The sequence below is a fragment of the Artemia franciscana genome, unplaced genomic scaffold (genome assembly GCF_032884065.1).
Source record: "Artemia franciscana unplaced genomic scaffold, ASM3288406v1 PGA_scaffold_74, whole genome shotgun sequence".
In the NCBI taxonomy this organism is placed as follows: domain Eukaryota; kingdom Metazoa; phylum Arthropoda; class Branchiopoda; order Anostraca; family Artemiidae; genus Artemia; species Artemia franciscana.
Window position 1 is genome coordinate 794,426 of NW_027062709.1, and position 20,565 is coordinate 814,990.

The 20,565-nt window shown below is 34.8% G+C and overlaps 1 long non-coding RNA gene across 3 annotated transcripts in view; it reads right to left on the reverse strand.

Moving 5' to 3' along the window:
• LOC136042182 (uncharacterized) overlaps nt 1-20,050 on the reverse strand; it is a 32,212-nt gene extending 12,162 nt beyond the window's left edge. For 2 of the 3 annotated variants that reach the window (XR_010621194.1, XR_010621192.1), the window contains exons 1-2: nt 12,636-12,723; nt 2,476-2,647 (exon numbers count right to left, since the gene is read on the reverse strand). This is a non-coding gene — a long non-coding RNA (uncharacterized LOC136042182). Of the gene's footprint in view, nt 1-2,475; nt 2,648-12,635; nt 12,724-19,891 lie in introns of those variants that run through there. The other variant, XR_010621193.1, reaches the window with a different exon arrangement.
• Nucleotides 20,051-20,565: the final 515 nt, after the last annotated feature.

Genomic DNA, 20,565 nt, shown 5'->3' on the forward strand with positions numbered 1-20,565 from the left:
GAAGTTCTAATCCATGGTAAGAATTACAATTTAATTGATTTGGTATATGATATGATTACCAATCACAAAAGAATTGAATTGTTTGATAGTCATTCGTTTAAATTTTGAAAGTCATCAAATTTTCCAAAAAGTCTTATTGGGAATAAAAATATTTTAGATCGACTTAGAGAATATGGTAATATGTCAAAAGATGTTTTTTTTCGGAAAATACTTGCGCACCAACTGGGGCTGATCAAACGAAGGCGTATTAATATCAGTGCATCACCTATTAGTACGCAAAAGGGTAGTGGGCATTTCCAACTGTGTTTAGGTTCAAGATTAAAGTTAGGTTCAAGTTTTGAAACTGCAAATGAAGATATTAGTGAAGTGGGAAGTCTAAGTTCTCCCCCCCCCAATAAAACAACAACAAATTACTAGTATTAACAAAGGACTTTTTGTCATTAAGAATCGTCTTAACATTACGATAAAACTTGATACTTCTAAGAACAAAAGGGTTACTATGAACAAAATACTATATTATTAAGAAGAAACGTGATACTATTAGGAAAATGATCTTTCTACTATTCAGAAAACGTTTGTCAGTATTACGAAGAAACTTGTTAGTATTATGAAAAAACATATTAGTATTAAGAAAAATTCTATTAAAAAAAGTCACTATTAATACAAAACTTGTTTTGGATAACAGAAAACTTGCTAGTTTTAAGAAAAAATGTTATTATTATGAAAATAGTATTAAGAAAAATTTGTCACTATTAACAAAATGTGGTTACTTGTAAAAAAATGTTAGTTTTAAGAAAAAATTTTATGCTATTAAGAAGAAACATGTTATAATAACTCGTTAATATTAGTAACGAAGAAACTTATTAGTATTAACAAAAAATTTCAATATTAAGAAAAAACTTGCTACTATTAAAAAAAGCTTGCTACTATTGTAAAAACATTTTATCAATAAGGAAAAAAACGTTAAAAAAGTAAAATATAAGAAACAAACTTGTTATTATTAAAAAAACTTATTATTATTAACAAAAACTTGTTGCTATTAAAAAAATGTTTTTATCAAAAAAAATGTTGTTTCTGCTCATTAATATTAGAAATTTTTTTTTAGTATTAACAAAAAAATGTTACCATTAAGAAAAAACTTTCACTAGTATTAAAAACAGCTTGTTACTACTCATAAGAAAAAACGTGTTAATATTATGAAAAAATCTGCTAGTGTTGAGAAGAAACTTGTTTCTATTACGAAAAATTTTTACTATTAAGGAAAAATGTTACTATTAAGAAAACGTTGTTAATTTATAGAAAAATTGTTAATTTTAAGAGAGAACTTGTTGCTGTTAAGAAGAAACATGTTATAATTACTCGTTACTATTAGAAATTTATTTTTACTTTTATGAACAACTTATTAGTATTGATAAAAAAAATGTTTCTATTAAGTAAAACTTGCTACTATTATGAAAAAACTTACTACTGTCATAAAAAACTTGTTAGCATTAAGAAAAATGCTATTATTGTGAAAAAACATTGAGAACAAAAAATATTACTATTAAGAAAGCATTTGTTGCTGTTAAGAAAAAACGTCACTATTGAGGATTTTTTTATCAAGAGCAAAATTTTATTATTACTCGCTTCTTTAGAAACAATTAAGAAAAACTTTTAGAACACCATTAAGAAAAAACTTTTACTATTATAAAAAAACTTGCTAATCTTAAAACAGCTTGTTGCTACTAAGAATAAAACTTGTTACTATTAAGAAAAAACCTGTTACTTTTAAGAAAAACTGGTTACTATTTAGAAACCAATTTTTACTATTAAGAAAAGTATTCTAAGTGTTGCAAAACTCGTGGTACTATTTAGAAAAAACATGTTACTATAAAGAACAACTTGCCTCCGTTAACAAAAAAACTTCTTACTATTAAGCAAAAACTTGTTGCTATTTAGGAAAAAAACAGTTAGAGTTATGAAAAATATTTGTTCGTATTAATAAAACCGTTACTTTTAAGAAAAATTTATTAATATTAGAAAAATTGTTAGTATTAAGAAAAGCTTGTCGCTATTAAAAAAAATTTAGTATTGAGAAAAAGTTTGTCGCTGTTAGGAAAAAAATTATTACTATTGAGAAAAGACTTATTAATATCAAGAAAAAGCGTTGATACTAAGAAGAAACATCTTACTATAAAGGAGAAACTGGTTTCTATTAGCAGGAAACTTGATAGTATTGAGAAAAACTTGTTAGTGTTAAGAATCTACTTGTTTCTATTATGAAAAAATTTTATTTTTAACTAAAAAATTACTACTACTATAAAAAAAAATTATTTGTAGTAAGAAAAAATTATTATTTAGAGAGAAACTTGATACTATTAAGAAAAAACTTATTACTATGGTAACTGAGAAATTAAAAGCTAGTGGAAACAATAGCAAACTACTCGTTCCGAACACAATCACGATTCAACAACATATTTTTACGGGTTCACGTACCTACACCGATTTGTCATGTGTTCAGTCCAAGATTTTGCATACAAGTCCAGTGGACATTGTCCGTCACTCGTCAATCAAAAATCAATCCAGTCTTTCTTTCCTTAGTTCTATGATTATCCAACTTAGTTCTGCCAGAGGAATGACGCATTGACTGATGATGGATAGACTTGATCTATCAACAATAAGAAAAAAAATATAAGAAAAAATTTAACACTATTGAGAAAACAACTTATTACTATCGTAATTGAGAAACTAAAAGCTAGTGGAAACAGTATTAAATTGATCGTTTCATAAGCACAATCACGAATCAACGACATATACGCATCTACGACTTCACGTACCTACACCGGTTTGTCATTTATCAATGGTGAGATTCCTTCAAAAATAGCTTTGGCTTTTGTAAAAGATGGGAGTGCCCTAGGATCATGGGCAAATTTTCCACACAAATTTGAAATGTTTGGACTTTAATCTCTTGTATGTAAAGTAAATGGAGTGCCACCCTTCAATTTATCCTTTGATAAATCTTATATGACCCTATATGAATTGACAATGGAATCGCAAGATCGTGATTCACAACTTTTTGTAAATGGTATAGCCAAGGAAAAGTTTGCTAAAACTCATGGTATGATTAATATTTGTATTGCATTTGACTGGCAATCAAGATATGAGTATCGTCTAAGCGGATACAGTGCGTTTAGTGTTTACCTTTGTCGAACTGCTCGAGGAGAGTATAGCATTAATCGTACTAAATCTTTTGAATCCTATTGGATGACAGTGTTCTACTAGACTTGGTACCATCAACACAAATCAAAAAATCAATTAATTAAATTTGGATCCCTACACGTCCAAGGACAAATCCAATTGAATACCCTCAGATTTCCACAACCTTTATTCAAAGGGTTTGCAATATCCTTATCATTATCAATAGTAGTCCATCAATTGTAAAGATGGGAAATTGGCTCTGCGTATTTCAAAAAGAGAAGAATATTGAATTTTTCGATCCCCTTTGCCTACCTATGCATTCTACACGCCTCAAATCAAAAACTTTTTTGAGGTAAGTCAAAATCTTTTATTCTAAATCGTAAGCTAGTAGAAGATTTATCAACCAAAAGCTGTGGTTTTCATGTGCTATTATATTTTATTTTTCGGTGTTTCGATTATACTTACAGTGAGTTTCTCAGGATTTATGTAGATAATCCTGGATTGAACGACTTTCTAGGGGAAAATACTCTTTCCTACCTGTATAATAAAAATTTTACTGTCCTAAGAGTAAAATGTTTTAAACATGTTTGTGAATTTGTTTATTAATAAAACTCGTATTTAGAATGAAAAGTCTGTGTCCTTTAAATTTTTTCTTCCACGCATAGGTGAATATCGGTAGTAATAAGCGGTGACAGATTATCAGGATTCAACTCGTACTTATCTTGGCAAGCAATGTCAGGGTCACATTTCTTACAATATAATGTTACTCCATTTAATTTTATCTCCTTGCAAATGTAATAATACTGTTTTACTTCATATTATAAAATTCATGTGTTTTAATTTGTTTTTTCGAATCAATGGCACATACGAAATTCTCATATGAATAATTACTTTCTGCAACAGCCAAATAAAATCAGTAGGTTTATAGTAATAGTAGCCAGAGTCTTCACAGCAATGTTGTAAAACCCATACTCTCTTATTATTCCAGCAATTGAACCATAGATTAGGTTTTTCCTTCGAAAACAATTTAAAACCACTATAATAACAGTCTTTTAAAAATAAACTGAAATCACATTTAGAGTTGTTTTGTAATTATACCAGAGTAAGTATTTTCCCATTGACCACATTTATCATAGTGACGATTGAAGCATATGAAACCACTATTGTGAGAGTCACATGAAAGGAATTATAGTCTTTCATTTGCACTGCATATCCTCTATGCAATTTAAATAGATAGCATAATCTACAATTTTCGCTATAGTCATCAGCTGGTGACTAAATAAAAAAAAGATAGAATAGTACAATTCTCACACGATGACCAGCCTCATTGTCTCACTTCCAAAAAGAAACTAACTTGTGATCAATAAAAGGAATGTCCTCTAGCAGGAGAAATAATCGAGTGACGTCACTTGCTTACCTGTTCAGACAGGATTTTTTTTTAAATGTCGGCTTATTTGTTATTGTTTTGCAAAATGACCGTTTTAAACGAATTTTCTAGCTATTGCTCAAAAGTAAATCCACTATATCCTTTTGTTTTGTTTCGATTAATATGTCAGTAAATTGGGCAAATGTATCTGGGCCGCGACGTAAAGGTTTTGTACAATAGTCGAAAGAAGGAGAATTATTTCTCATTATAACGTTAAACATTCTTTGAGAAAATATTTTCCTTTGAAGAGATAATTCTTGAGAATCATCATCTAGAACCAAACATTTTTCCAAAGTCACTAGATTCCTTTTGATGTTTTGTTTCTCAAATCCAGTCATTTTTAATCCTGAAACTATCACTATAGGTTACAGACTAACAAAGAATGAGTATTCTTTCTCGCTAGTAAAATATCCTAAAAAACTGTAACAAACTCACACCTTTTTTAAATTGATTCAGATTGCTGCCTTCAATATATTTCATTAATGCAGTAAATCCGTCTTTTAGTCTTTGTATTTGCATTGTATTTACTTTTGCCCTGAATAAAAAAAATTATTATTTAACAGAAATTAAGTGGAAAAAGAATTTTTTTCAAATTAAAGTAAAGATATTTAAAGCAAATAACATTTAAACAAGACAATAACATTAAAAAACAAACATAAAATATTCTATAAATTAGGGAAGTTCCCATTACCCCCCAAAACCTCTACCTTTTACGACAAAGTTTATTTTTTATTTAATCTCAATACTACAAAAATAATCCCAGGCACAAGAGCAAAGTGATTGAAATTTTCATCACAGGGCTTTCAAAAAATGAATATCCTTATATAGCAGTTTTTATGGTACTTGGTATTAAACAAGTGACACATAGCAATCGCAAATTCTGTCGGTCTGTCGGTCCCGGTTTTGCTATTTTAGGCACTTCCAGGTAAGCTAGGACCATGAAATTTGGCAGGCGTATCAGAGACCGGACCAGATTAAATTAGAAATAGTCGTTTTCCCAATTTGACCATCTGGGGGGGAGTGAGGGCCCGTTAATTCGGAATGTATAGAAAAATTGAAGTATTTTTAACTTACGAACGGTTGATCAGATCTTAATGAAATTTGATGTTTGGAAGAATATCGTGTCTCAGAGCTGTTATTTTAAATCCCGACCGGACCTGGTGACATTGGGGGGGAGTTGGGGGGAAACCTAAAATCTTGGAAAACACTTAGAGCGGAGGGATCGGGATAGAAACTTGGTGTAAAAATAAGCTCTCTTTGGGGTAGTTGGGGGGGGGGTTAATTCTGAAAAATTAGAAAAAATTGGGTATTTTTAACTTACGAACAGGTGATCGGATCTCAATGAAATTTGATATTTAGAAGGACATCGTGTCTCAGAGCTCTTATTTTAAATCCCGAACAGATCTGGTGACATTGGGGGAGGGGGTTGGAGTAGGGAGTGGGAAACCTAAAATCTTGGAAAACACTTAGAGTGGAGGGATCGGGACGAAACTTGGTGGAAAAAATAAGCGCAAGTCCTAGATACATGATTGACATAACCGGAACGGACCTGCTCTCTTTGGGGTAGTTGGGGGAGAGGTTAATTCTGAAAAATTGAATGAGGTATTATTAATTTACGAACGGGTGAGCGGATCTCAATGAAATTTGATATTTAGAAGGATATCGTGTATCAGAGCTCTTATTTTAAATCCCGAACAGATCTGGTGACATTGGGAGGGGGAGAGTTGGGAGGGGGAACCTAAAACTTGGAAAACAGTGGAGGGATCGGGATGAGACTTGGTGGAAAAAATAAGCACAAGTCCTAGATACATGATTGACATAGCCGGAACGGAGCTGCTCTCTTTGAGCTAGTTGGAGGGGGGGGGGGGGTAATTCTGAAAAATTAGAAAAAATGAGTTATTTTTAACTTACGAACGGGTGATCGGATCTCAATGAAATTTGATATTTAGAAGGATATCGCGTCTCAAAGCTCTCATTTTAAGTCCCGACCAGATCTGGTGACATTGGGGGGAGTTTGGGGTGGGGGAACCTAAAATCATGGAAAACGCTTAGATTGGAGGGATCGGGATGAAACTTGGTAGGAAAAATAAGGAGAAGTCTTAGATACCTGATTTACATAATTGGAACGGATCCGCTCGATTGGGGGGGGGGAGCTGGAGTTAATTCTAAAAAATTAGAAAAAATGACGTATTTTAACTTACGAAGGAGTGATCGAATTTTCATGAAACTTCATATTTAGAAGGACCTCGTGACTCAGATCTCTTATTTTAAATCTCAACCGGATCCAGCGTAATTGGGGGGGGGGGGGTCCACCATGTCCACCATGTGTGGCAAGATGTGTGTTAATAATGGCACAAAGAAGCGCTGCGTGTTGCACGGTGCACCAGAAATAAGCCTTTCTTCAAATGAAAGTGTGCTAAGGAGTATTTGAGGGTTAATTCTGAAAAATTAGAAAAAATGGGGTATTTTTAACTTACGAACGGGTGATCGGATCTCAATGAAATTTGATATTTAGAAGGACATCGTGTCTCAGAGCTCTTATTTTAAATCCCGAACAGATCTGGTGACATTGGGGGAGGGGGTTGGAGTAGGGAGGGGGAAACCTAAAATCTTGGAAAACACTTAGAGTGGAGGGATCGGGACGAAACTTGGTGGAAAAAATAAGCGCAAGTCCTAGATACATTATTGACATAACCGGAACGGACCTGCTCTCTTTGGGGTAGTTGGGGGGGGGGAGGTTAATTCTGAAAAATTGAATTAGGTATTATTAATTTACGAACGGGTGATCGGATCTCAATGAAATTTGATATTTAGAAGGATATCGTGTCTCAGAGCTCTTATTTTAAATCCCGAACAGATTTGGTGACATTGGGAGGGGGAGAGTTGGGAGGGGAAACCTAAAACTTGGAAAACAGTGGAGGGATCGGGATGAGACTTGGTGGGAAAAAAATCACAAGTCCTAGATACATGATTGACATAACCGGAACGGAGCTGCTCTCTTTGGGCTAGTTGGAGGGGGGGGGGGTAATTCTGAAAATTAGAAAAAATGAGTTATTTTTAACTTACGAACGGGTGATCGGATCTCAATGAAATTTGATATTTAGAAGGATATCGTGTCTCAAAGCTCTCATTTCAAGTCCCGACCAGATCTTGTGACATTGGGGGGAGTTTGGGGTGGGGGAACCTAAAATCATGGAAAACGCTTAGATTGGAGGGATCGGGATGAAACTTGGTAGGAAAAATAAGGAGAAGTCTTAGATACCTGATTTACATAATTGGAACGGATCCGCTCGATTGGGGGGGAGGAGGGGGAGTTAATTCTGAAAAATTGGAAAAAATGACGTATTTTAACTTACGAAGGAGTGATCGAATTTTCATGAAACTTCATATTTAGAAGGACCTCGTGAGTCAGATCTCTTATTTTAAATCTGAACCGGATCCAGCGTAATTGGGGGGGGGGGGGGCAGTTGAGGGGAACCGAAAATCTTAGAAAATACTTAAAGCGGTGAGATCAGGATGAAATTGGATGGGAAGAATAAAAACCTATCTAAGACACGTGACTGGCATAACCGGACCGGATCTGCTCTTTTCGGTGGGGTTGGGTGGGGGGGGGATAATTTTGAAAATTGAGGTATTTGTAACTTACGAAAGGGTGACCAGATCTTAATGAAATTTGATATTTAGAAGGGTCTTGCGTTTTAAAGCTCTAATTCTAAATTTTAATTTCACTTTTTCTTAATTTTAATTTTAAATTAATTTTTAGATCCTGTGACATTGGGGGGAGTTGGAGGGGGAAACCGGAATTCTTGGAAAACGTGAAAATTGGGGTATTTTTATTTCACGAATAGGTGATCGGATCTTAATGAAACTTCATATTTAGAAGGAATTCATGTCTCAGAGCTCTCAGAGCTCTTATTTGAAATCCCAACCAGATCTTTTGACATTGGGGGGAGTTGGAGGGGGAAATCTTTGAAAACACTTGGAGTGGAGGAATCGGGATGAAGGTTGGTGGATAGAATAAGCAAATGTCCTTGATACGTGATTGACGTAATTGTGCTGGATTCGCTCTCTTTGGGGGAGTTGGGGGGGGCTCAGTGATTTGGCGAGTTTGGTGCTTCTGGACGTGCTAGGACGATGAAAATTGGTAGGCGTGTCAGGGAGCTGCGAAAATTGACTTGATAAAGTGGTTTTCCCATATTCAACCATCTGGGGGGCTAAAGGAAGAGGAAAAATTATAAAAAATTAGTTATTTATAACATACTAGTATGTGATCGGATCTTAATGAATTTTGATATTTAGAAGGACATCGTGACTCAGAGCTCTTATTTTAAATCCTGACCGGCATTAAGCCTCTTATTTCCTTTTAAAACAATCTATTGATTCATAGAATTTTGGTAGAGCTCATACCGTATGATCTCTTGGCTCTTAGCTCTTCTTGCCTCGTCACAAGTGCCATATGAGCTCTTGTTGCTTTAAGAAAAACGCTTTAATACAAACAAATTTGAAAGTCAATTAAATAGCAACGAAGACCACACTGCCTTTCCCTCACAAACATCAAAAACAACCAATAGATACTAACACAGAGCCATTCACAAATAGGCCTTTGAGGTTAGCTGCCATAAAAAGGAAGATTAGCACTAAAAACTTGTTTTTAGTTATTCTTCTTTCATTTCAATGGATTGCCTTGTTTCAACTCACTTTATTTATCAGTCCTGGTGAAACTCCGGTGAAGTAAGGATGCTGGGACTGTTTTAACTTTCTTTTTCAATTGTTATTTTTGTTTTATTGGTCGTATGTTGTTGTAAGTTTTTCTTCTATATATTTATATATAGATATATATTATATATATATATATATATATATATATATATATATATATATATATATATATATATATATTTATATATATTTATATTTATATCTTATATATTTATGTATTGCAGAGGACAGCCCTTGGACATAGGGCCGAAATATTCGTTATAATTAGATTTTCAATGTCTTACAAACAGAACTCCCTATTGTTATTCTTGTTTTTGATGTTCTTGAAAGTCATTTTTTTACAATATTATAAGCCTGCAATTACAGATCAAGCTAAATCTATTCCGTTCCAAATCGCCTTCAGCGAAGCACTTGTCAGACTTTCACACAGAAATGGGGGGGGGGCTAAAGGGCTGGCAGCTTCTATTATATAAAGAACAGTTTCTGTTCGTTTTAAGTTTCAAAATTGCTCTTTACTTTCATTCAAAAACAATTTGCATCTATTTTAACTTAACGAAGCATCTAGGCCCGTACCCGGGATTTTTTTGGGGACGTGGTCAAGGGTAAAAAATTCATGAGGGGGTGGCAATAGTGATAAAGACCAATTTTATTTGATAATTTGAGTATATGTCCAGAAATTCAAGAGAGTTCAGTATTTCGGAGAGGGGGGCCTCAAAGCCCTTTTCTCCTGCGTTCATTCCTGGTAGCATCTTCTTTTTGCTCATGATTGCAATTACATAATATATAATTAAATCCTTTACCATCTAAGTAATAGTGGTATTTTGGAATAATCAACTTATCAGTATTTACTTTTTGAGGACACTAAAATTATCCACTTCAAAACCAAGGATAGTACAAGTGTATAATTATGTGCAATTAAGACAGATGGGACTCCCTATATTGGGGCTGGACAAAACGTGTTTAAGAGGTAAAAGCTAAGAACTTCTAATTTTATTTAATAATACGTTTCCTGTTTTGTAGGAACAATTCTTTTCAAAAGACTCCTTCAATCTAATTACGAATATGGAGTAGAGAGACTTTGTCATTGATATAGTACCATCATCTGGAAAAGAGGTACGATGCAATATTTTCCTAAATTTTTAGGAGATGGAAATCGTTGAAGGGGAGATGGAAAGGAGTAGAATGGAAGTCGAAAAAGGAAATAATTAAAGGGGGTTCCATGTCCAAGGAATTCAATGATGATTAACTTTGAGGCTTAAGCAGACATTTGGTCGGGAACTTAAAAACATTGTTTTAAAAATATGAAATTTTGCTTTTGAAATTTTTATTTACTTGTATTTTTTTATAATTTTGTCAATAAAAAATACCTCACAAGAATGTTTCACAAATGCCCATTCTAAGGGAAATAATTCCTGATTTTGTTGCAAAATGTCGTCTAAAAGTAAACTGGAGCATTTAGTGTAATTTTAATAGAACGTAATTCCTCTCACGGGGAAAAATTTTGCGGATAGTTGCCCTTGAGGAAACTCACTACCCTCTTGAAAACCCCTTAAAATTGAACGTAAAGTTAAGTTATGATAGTAAGTAAATACCATAAATGCTACCCAAGAGGGTCAGTTACCCCCTAGCTACATTTCTACCTGATAGAATACACTTCAGTTGAAATCTGTAATTGCACCACTGGTCCTGTTCATCGTTTTTTGTTTAAGCTACTATCTGTAATAGGGTAAGATGACGGACGCATAAATATTAGGGGGGATACCCTGTTTTCTCCCCCTCCCAAATGTTTTATTAACTGGTAAATTGGTCGTGAAATGCGTATAACAATTGTTTTCTAAAAATGTTCTTCCGACTCGTAAAATGGTCTTAAGAATGTAGGGAAAAAATATTATTTATGACCATTTAATAAAATCCTTGGGAGTTAAAGCCCTTCTTCTTCACTCTTTGATTAAGTCTGAATGAAAATTCTTCTGGTACCCTCCCCTGTCCCCAAGCAAATGTCCTGAATACGGCCTTGGACAAAGTAAAGGGATATGAGGATGTGTGTAGGTATTTTTGCAAATGTTTAACTGTAAATTCAGGAACATTTTTTTCGCAATTGCAAGAAGAAGACGTTTTTACCCCCCTCATTAAAGCTTCAGCTTATATTTAGGCAATATTAAAGAACTCAAGACTTTGGATAAACCTTGTTAGTGACCCCTCTCAATCAATGAACCAGAAATTATCTGTGACCGGGAAGTAATTATTTGTTTTGTATAAATATAGTTTGTTTTAATTGTAATATTGTGGTTTATCTGCTGAAGATGACCACTTATATATACAGTCAAAATGTATGGAATTTTATGTATCTGTTTTTCACTGTCTAATAAAAGGACACTTATCGCCATATGAACTTTTATTTGAGGTTGTGTGAAGAATGCAAAACCAGTCATGTGGGAAAACAATTAAATCTAAATAGTGGACATAAATGAGGAATAAACATAAAAAAAGTCATTTTCTACTTGTCTCTTCAGGGAATTTTTAAAGTACCAAGGACATTGAAAATGAAATCTATTTGTTTGACCTGCTTAAGTGGAAAGTCAAACGAATCTGTACTCGCTAAAAAAAAAAAAAAAAAAAAAAAAAAAAAAAAAAATCGGGAATCCAATTCTTAAATCAGAGAATTTAGGATATATGGGGGAGACGGGTATCCTTCCTTAGGCTTTCTGCTTGGGTTCATCCCTGTTACAGGCTATATATACATATAGCCCACATGTTTTCATATGCCCATTAGTTGCTCCTTACTTTCAGTTGAAGAAACTAGTTTTTTTTTCTAATTTCATATAAATAATATCACAAATACGTACTTGAACTGATTATAATAAATTTTGCTGAAGACAAGTGCCTGTGTTATATATTTGAAAAAGCCCATTACAGATTAAATTGCTTGTGTATTGTATAGAATAGTTTTTCGGTGTAAATACCCAAAAAGTTTTGCAGATTGAAAATATAATTGAGATACTAAAAAAACTGTTTTTCTTTACACCAAACAAAGCTCGGTTCCCTGGTGTAAATAGTAATAGTAATAACCTCTTAAGTTAGTCTTTCACCTGTGCTGCGTTTTGGGTCTCTATATGAAAGAGAGAGAGAGAAAAAAAAAATTCAAAGTTTTTTCTAGATTTAAAAATTCAAAAGCATTTAAAGTTCTTTTATTCAATAAATATAGAAAATTCTACAATTCCAAAGAAAATCCCAAAGGGCCCAGAGGCCTGTTAACTGTTTGCAGGATACTCAACTAGGCCTAGACAAAAATAATAAAAGAAGTACTGCTCACGCGAATGCTCACACGAAGACAACCGATCTTCACATCACCTAAAGTCAGCAATAAATCGCACTTTGTCAGCAACATCAAGAACCACCGCTAAATAATTAAAAATATTATACTCCATTCAATATCCAACTTGAAACTAAATTGGTTTTAAATAATAGTGCTACCTTCCAAACTAACGTCCCTTTTTGTTATCTAGAATCTATTCAGTTGCTGGTGTTTTATTTCTTTTCTATGGGGCTTTCAAGTCGAAAGAAAACACCCTAAGTTCAGTTGTTTGATAATGCAAATTATTCCACCAGATAAGATTACAAAAACAGCACAATCAGGTGACTGACACAGATCACCATTTTTGGATGACATTTTTCTAAAAAATATAACACATTTTAGCTCATTCATCTAAACATTGAGGGCGTCTCGAAACCAATTCACCCCTCCATTGTAATTACACCTAATGAGAATAATAACCCGGAACTAACCGTTTCGGTAGAATTGAAAAGATGCCTTTTTACCATTCATGCTTTCAGCGTAGTTGTTATGAAAAATGAAAGATTATTTTGAACTTGTGACCTTTTTGTACGGTTCTCATGATATTCAGGAAGTACTCCCTTTGTAGTTTGTTTGATGGTGCTTTATTAATTTTGTTACTAATAATCTGGGCTCCAATTATTTAACGCCTCAATGAGCTTTTATCTAATTATTCACGGGTATAGGCTGCTTGATGTAGAGTAATTTAAAATTGAAAGTCGGTTGTTTGACTATCCGAAACTAAAAGTACGTAATGACAGTAAGAGAAAAATGAAAAAGACCCGCTAGGAGCTGTTACTTTTAAATAAAAATTTCTTAGATCCAGTGGCACCTGGCCCACGTGGCGGAAATGGGCCAGGTCTTGCGTAAAGTCCACCATGTGTGGCAAGATGTGTGTTAATAATGGCACAAAGAAGCGCTGCGTGTTGCACGGTGCACCAGAAATAAGCCTTTCTTCAAATGAAAGTGTGCTAAGGAGTATTTGAGTATTTTTTCAGGCAGAATCGTGAGCAAGAAATTCCCTCGGAGGATTTCGCAGCGAGGATGGAATTGTCTGGGGGTAATTTCCCGGCAGAAGGATTTTTGATGGGAGAAACTTTCCATGGAGGGATTTTTTTGGTGGAAGATTTTCCAAGGAGGAGGGCGATTTCTTGAGTTTATTTGAAAAAAGATCAGAAATTAAATTTAAAAAACGAGTTTTTTCCTACTGAAAGTAAGGAGCGAAATTAAATCTTAAGACTAACAAGAATTATTTTGTGCATGAATTGGGCTGTCCCCTCCTCAATACCTTGCTCTTTCCACTAAACTTCGACCTTTTATCTCAATCCTTTTCCTGATTAAATAAAAAAAACAAGTTTTTGTAACGGAAAGTAAGGAGTGACATTAAAACTTAAAACGAACAGAAATTACTCCGTATATGAAATGGGTTGTCCCCTCCTCGACGCCTCGCTCTTTACGCTAAAGTTTGAATCTTGGCCACAATTCTACTTTTTTAAACAATTAAAAACGTTAGCGTAAAGAGCGGGGCGTTGAGGAGGAAAACCCCCTTTCATATACGGAGTAATTTCTGTTCGTTTTAAGTTTTAATGTCGCTCCTTACTTTCCGTTACAAAAACTTGTTTTTTTTTATTTAATTTCTGGACATTTTTGAATTAATGTATGTTTTGATCTTGGCTCTCCGCACATAAATAACTGAAACAAAAATTTGCATATTAATTAATTGCAATTAATCGGAAGATTTTGAGAAAAAAGAAGCGAAGGAGGAGGGCTAGTTGCCCACCAAGTTTTTGATTACTTAAAAAAACAACTAAGACTTTTAATTTTTTACAAACGCTTTCATTGGTAAAAAAATATACGTAACTTACGAATTAACTTACGTAACAAACTTCTATATTCGTATGTTTTTATTGCGTATATGAGGGGATTCAACCCTCGTCGATACCTCACTCTTTACACTAAAGCTTAGATTGTGTCCCAATTCCTTAAGAATGACCTCTGAATCACAAAGGCCATAGAATAAATAGTTGAAATTACCAAAAATACTTTAGCGTAAAGAGTGAGGTATAACGAGGAGGTAAACCTCTCATATGCGTAACAATTTTTGTTCGTTTAAAGTTTTAATGCTGCTCCTTACTTTCAGTAGAAAAACTTTTCATATTTATTTTTTCATTGTTTTTTCAAATAAAGCTAGAAAATCCTGCGCCCCCTTCATTGAAATTCTCTTCCCCCATGAGAAGTCTCTCCATGGACATATCCTTCCACTTAACCCCCCAACTCTCCCCCCTAAGCCAAACCCCCCCTGAAAACGTCTGTACACTTCCCAGTAACCATTACTATATGTAAACACAGGTCAAAGTTTTCAACTTGCAGCCCCTCCCACGGGGACTGCGGGGAAGTAAGTCGTCCCTAAAGACGTAGTTATTAGGTTTTTCGTCTATGATGAATAAAATGCCTATCTCAGAATTTTGATCTAGTGACTTTGGGGAAAGAATGAGCGTGGGAGGGGGCCTAGGTACCCTCCAACTTTTTGGTCACTTAAATAGGGCACTAGAACGTTTAATTTCCCTTAGAGTGATCCCTCTCGCAGGAAGATCACCCCTGGGAAAAAAAACAACAAAAAAACAAACACATAAACACGCATCCGTGATCTGTCTTCTGGCAAAAAATGCGAAATTCCACATTTTTGTAGATAGGAGCTTGAAACTTCTACAATAAGGTTCTCTGATACGGTGAATCTGATGGTGTGATTTTCGTTAAGATTGTATGACTTTTAGGGGGCGTTTTCCCCTATTTTCTAAAATGAGGCAAATTTTCTCAGGCTCATAACTTTTGATGGGTATAACTGATCTTGATGAAACTTGTATATTTAAAATCAGCATTAAAATGCGATTCTTTTGATGTAACTATTGGTATCAAAATTCCATTGTTTAGAGTTTCGGTTAGTATTGAGCCGGGTCGCTCCTTACTACAGTTCGTTACGACTACGATGAACTGTTTGATACCCAAGGGCAGTGTTGTTAGAATCGGAACCTTTTATAAAAGTTCTTTGAAAACTTTAGCGTAAAGAAGGGTATTGAAAGGGGCAGTCCGTCTCAAGTACGGAATAATTTCTGTTCGTTTTAAGTTTTAATGTTGCTCCTTAATTTCAGTAGAAAAAACAATTATTTTTCAATTTAATTCAAAATTAAAACGAATTTAAATTTCTATCAATAAATAAATGAAAGCTAAAACGCTCCGCTCTTTGCGCTAAAATGTGACTCTTTCTCTCAACTCTGCTTTTTAAAACAGTAAAAGACTTTAGCGTAAAGAGCGGGGCATTGAGGAGGGAACAGCCCCTTTCTCTTTAGTTTGTCTTTAATTTGTTCTCTTTAGTTTGAATGAGTTTATATTCTCACTTCATTCTTTTTGTCAGTCCTGGTTGAACTTCGTTGAAGTAAGGATGCTAGAGCTGTTTTTTTTTTAAAAGTTTTTAAATAACATTATTTAGTTTTAATTCTTAAATTTAATGTAAGTTTATTTATATATATATATTTTCTCTCTTGTTCTCGTATTGTGCTGAACACGGCCCTTGGACATAGGGCCGAAATATTCACAGAACTGATTTCCACTGTCTTGAAAAGATTTTCCCTATTGTTTCTACGTTGTGGAAAGGCACCTTGTAGTTTGTTATGGAAAGGCAGTGTGGTCTTCGTCACTATTTTAGCGTAAAGAGCTAGGTATTAGGAGGAAGTAAACCCCTCATATGCGTAATAATTTGTGTTCGTTTTCAGTTTTAATACTGCTCCTTACTTTCAGTTAAAAATTCTTTTTCATATTTATTTTTTCATCGTTTTTTTCAATTTCAGTTCAGTTCAGTTCATTCGGGTTTATTAAAAAAAAAATTATAACAGTCATAACATACTTAATCTCTCGTCTCTATGCAAAAACTGCATGCTGTAAAAACTGCATGAGTCCCATATCACCTCAAAAATAAATACGCACTATGGCTCTCCCTCCACTTCTCGATACAACCATGGCCCCTACCAAAAAAACATCCTTACAAGTCCCCACCTCTTCGTCCAGGAGCAAACCACTCCAACCCCCACAAAAAACTCAATAATAGCTAAAATCACTTTTCTAATTAGATTCTTTATTCAAATTAAACTAATTCAAAACAAGATAATTTTTTATTCTCTTTTTGAAAGAACCAAGGGAGCTCCTATCTCTCAGTTCAAGCGGTAGGGTATTGTAAGCCTTAGCACAGACGATGTCAGGCGAAAAATCCGACCTCACTGTTGGCGTATTTCGAATATGGATCTGTGCAGATAGTCTTGTAGTTGGAAGACGCTGTTCGGATACCAAACTGAATATATTCCTAAAAGGCGGTGGAAGCAAGCCGGAGAGGAATCTGAAAGCAAAAACCAAGCAGGAAAGCTCAAACAGCGATTTCAGCGAGAGATAATCTTCTGTGTGTTTGATGATCTTCAAGGCATTCTTGTGGATGGAATCCAATTTTTTCAGATGGGATTTGAATGTTGATTGCCATACTATTGCGCAATACTCTAAGTGGGGTCTAATGAGTGCATTGTAGAGAAGGGTAAGGGTTTTACGTGGGAATGTTTGCTTCAGTTTCTTCATGATACCCAGATTCCTTGAAAGCTTTAATTCTACAGCATGGATGTGAGGAAGGAAAGAAAGGTTTTCATCTATTATTACTCCTAAATATTTTGCACATCCATTTACTGGTCGTTGAACCTTTCCACGAGACGTCACAATTCCTGTTATTTCTGGGTGAAGGGTTCCTACCCTAGAAAATAGCAGGATGCAAGATTTTTCTACATTGATGACAAGTTTGTTGGCATCCATCCACAGATAGGTCTCTTCTATGATGTTTTCAAGCTTCCGCTGGAATGAAGGCATATCAAGTCCGCAGCAGGTAATTGTAGTGTCGTCAGCGAATGCTATAAGTTCATCTTGCTCGTTAGTAATGTCCTCAGATGTTTGATCAAAGCATAGGTTACAGCATTTTTGGTCGTCATGATTCGGATTAAGGATACGAGTTAAGTCATTTACATGGACTAAAAACAAAAGACGACCGAGGATTGATCCTTGAGGCACCCCAAATTTCACAGTAGTGTCGTTTCTTGGGTCATCACCAATGTAGATGCACCTATTTTGAAGGTAAGATTCAAACCATTGAAGGGCTATCCCTCTCACTCCAATATGTTGCAGCTTTCCCAGTAAGATTGTATGATCCATGCTGTCAAATGCTTTCTTGATGTCAATCAATATAGCAGCTGGCAGAAGACCTGAGTCAAGTGCTCTGTTGATGAATAAGCTTAAGGATGCCAGAGCATCTTCTGTTGAATGACCAGGTCTGAAGCCGAACTGACGACTATTAATAAATCCTTTTTTTTCGAGAAACTGGTAAAGTAGTCTTTATAAGGGTTTTTCAAAAACTTTTGAAAAAACAGATAATATGGATATGGGTCGGAAGTTTGATGGATCGTCATGAGGGCCACCTTTATGCAGAGGGATTATTCTTGCTTTTTTTAGTATCGAAGGAAAAATACCACTTCTTAGAGACAGGTTTATCAAATAAGTTAATGGCTCTAGGATAGAAGGGAGGACTGCTTTCAGGGCTTTCGTGTGTATCCGGTCAAATCCAGATGCTGATGTGCCTTTCAAGGTCTTCACAATTAGCTCTACTTCAGTTGATGTCACAGGAATTATTGCCATTGATTTGGTGCATGCTGAGCCAAGGTAATGCTTGTAGGGTTTGTGGGGACTTTTTGCAGAATTAGATGTAATTCCTCCTATCCTTGCGAAAAATGTACTGAGTTCTTTTGCAACCTGAGTGGGTTCCGTAACAGCCTCCCCCTTGACATAAAGTCTTGAAGGCAATTCTGCTTTCTTATCATTTGGTCGCAAAACCGAATTAATGACCTTCCAGACTTTTCGTTAATCCTTCCCACTTTCAGATATTTTATTATTCACATAAATTTTTTTTGCTTTCCTCAGAACTGCATGAAGGCATTTCTTATACGTCTCATATCTCTCTAGGTTTTTTCGGTTTGGGTGGTTTCTGTAATTTGCCCATAATTTATTTTTCTTATTTATGCATATGAGTAAGCTTTCGGTAACCCATGGACATATTGGGGTATTTTTTCTTCCACGGTTTCTTGGTTTCTCTTTAAAACAGCATGCTTTATATGCAGCTACAAACGCATTGTGGAAAATTTCAAAACCTTCGTTCACATCTTCATTTGCTAGGACACTGTCCTAAGAAACTTTTTTAACTCATCATTTAACAGTTTAAGATTCTCCTCTTTAAGATTAATTACTTGTAGACCCTGGTTAGTTCTTACGAGTGGAGTTGGCATCCTCGCCGTGTTGAAGACAGTGTGTATAGGAAAATGATCAGATGTGTCGCTGGTGATGACTGATACCTTCGCCGGACATAATGTAGAAAAAATGTTGTCAATCAGTGAGTGTGTACTTTCTGTTACTCTGGTTGGAATTGTAATTGAAGGGTAAAGATTAGACCACTGAGAAGATCCACTGAGCCATTTCGTAGAGGAAAGGCTAGATTAATGCTAAAATCACCCATGATGATCACATCTTGGTTCTGGTTTCCTATCAGCTGTAAAATCTGAGTTAGTATATCCATAAAAGCAGAAACAGAACCAGAGGGTGAGCGATATATTTCTCCGATCAATATCTTTTTCTTAGAAGGCCCATATAGCTCAAGGAAAAGTAATTCAAAAATGCCTTCAACATTCCGGCTCAGTTGATTGTTAATATGCACAGCATATTCATTCCTCGCATAAATAGCCAACCCTCCTCTGCGAGCTTCTTTTCTATGTAGAAAATTTGATTTATAGCCTGAGATATCTAGGAGGCTATCCGTTTGTCCTGTAAGGAATGTCTCACATAATCCAATTATGTTGGGTTGCAGTTGGTGGCACATTGAAGTTATTTCCATAAACGACGAACATAATCCTTGACAGTTAAGTTAAAGCACAGAGAACTGAGATTCAGAGTGCCCCTTGGTTAAATCTATTAAATCAACATATTTACTTCTAGGATAATTACTTTCACTAAATAACGGCAAATCATCTTCATTGCTTATTTTTTCATCAAAAATTTTCTCTTAATCCAAAAAAGAATTCTCTAACTTTTTTAACCGGTTATAATTTTTTGGCAATGACGAAGTGATTAGCCCCCGGGATGAAGGATAGGAACTCATTACTTACCTAGTAGTTTCCAGGGGACAAGGCCATATCTCGAAGTGAAGCAAAAGCCATGAGAAATACACACACCCGTAGGAACTTTTTTTGAACTCTGAAAGAGAAAAACAAAACAAAGAAAACGGAATAACATTAATAAAAAAAAAGCACTGACATACACATTTTAGACAGAAAATGTAAGCAAGCGGCAATCAACTTGTAATGACAACTACATATAAAGGAGAAAAAATATAAAATATATAGACAAATTAAGGAATGTTCAAGAACTTAATCAACATCCGACCGTGGCAAGGATGGGGGAAAATCAACATAAAAAATCTAATCAATTGGCAATCAACTTATACCGACAAAACTTATGAATGAAAGGAACACACACAATTATGACTGAGTCTAATTCCTCGGGTTGGATAGTTGGCACTTTAACTGGGTCAAAGGATTCATCTAGATATTTCGCCCACTGTGAATTTTTAGACTTTTTAACATCCAACCACATTCTGACGCCTCGTTGGACAAGACGAGTTTCTGCAAGTTTCTCAGTAGATGTTTTTAGCTTATACCCTAATGACAAAAGTTCCTTTCTTCTTTTACCAAGCTCCGCTGGTAGGTCCGTCGATATACTGAACCCCTTCTTCTTAAGTTTTCCACACTCCTTCATGATCATCGACCGGTCAAAGCCATCT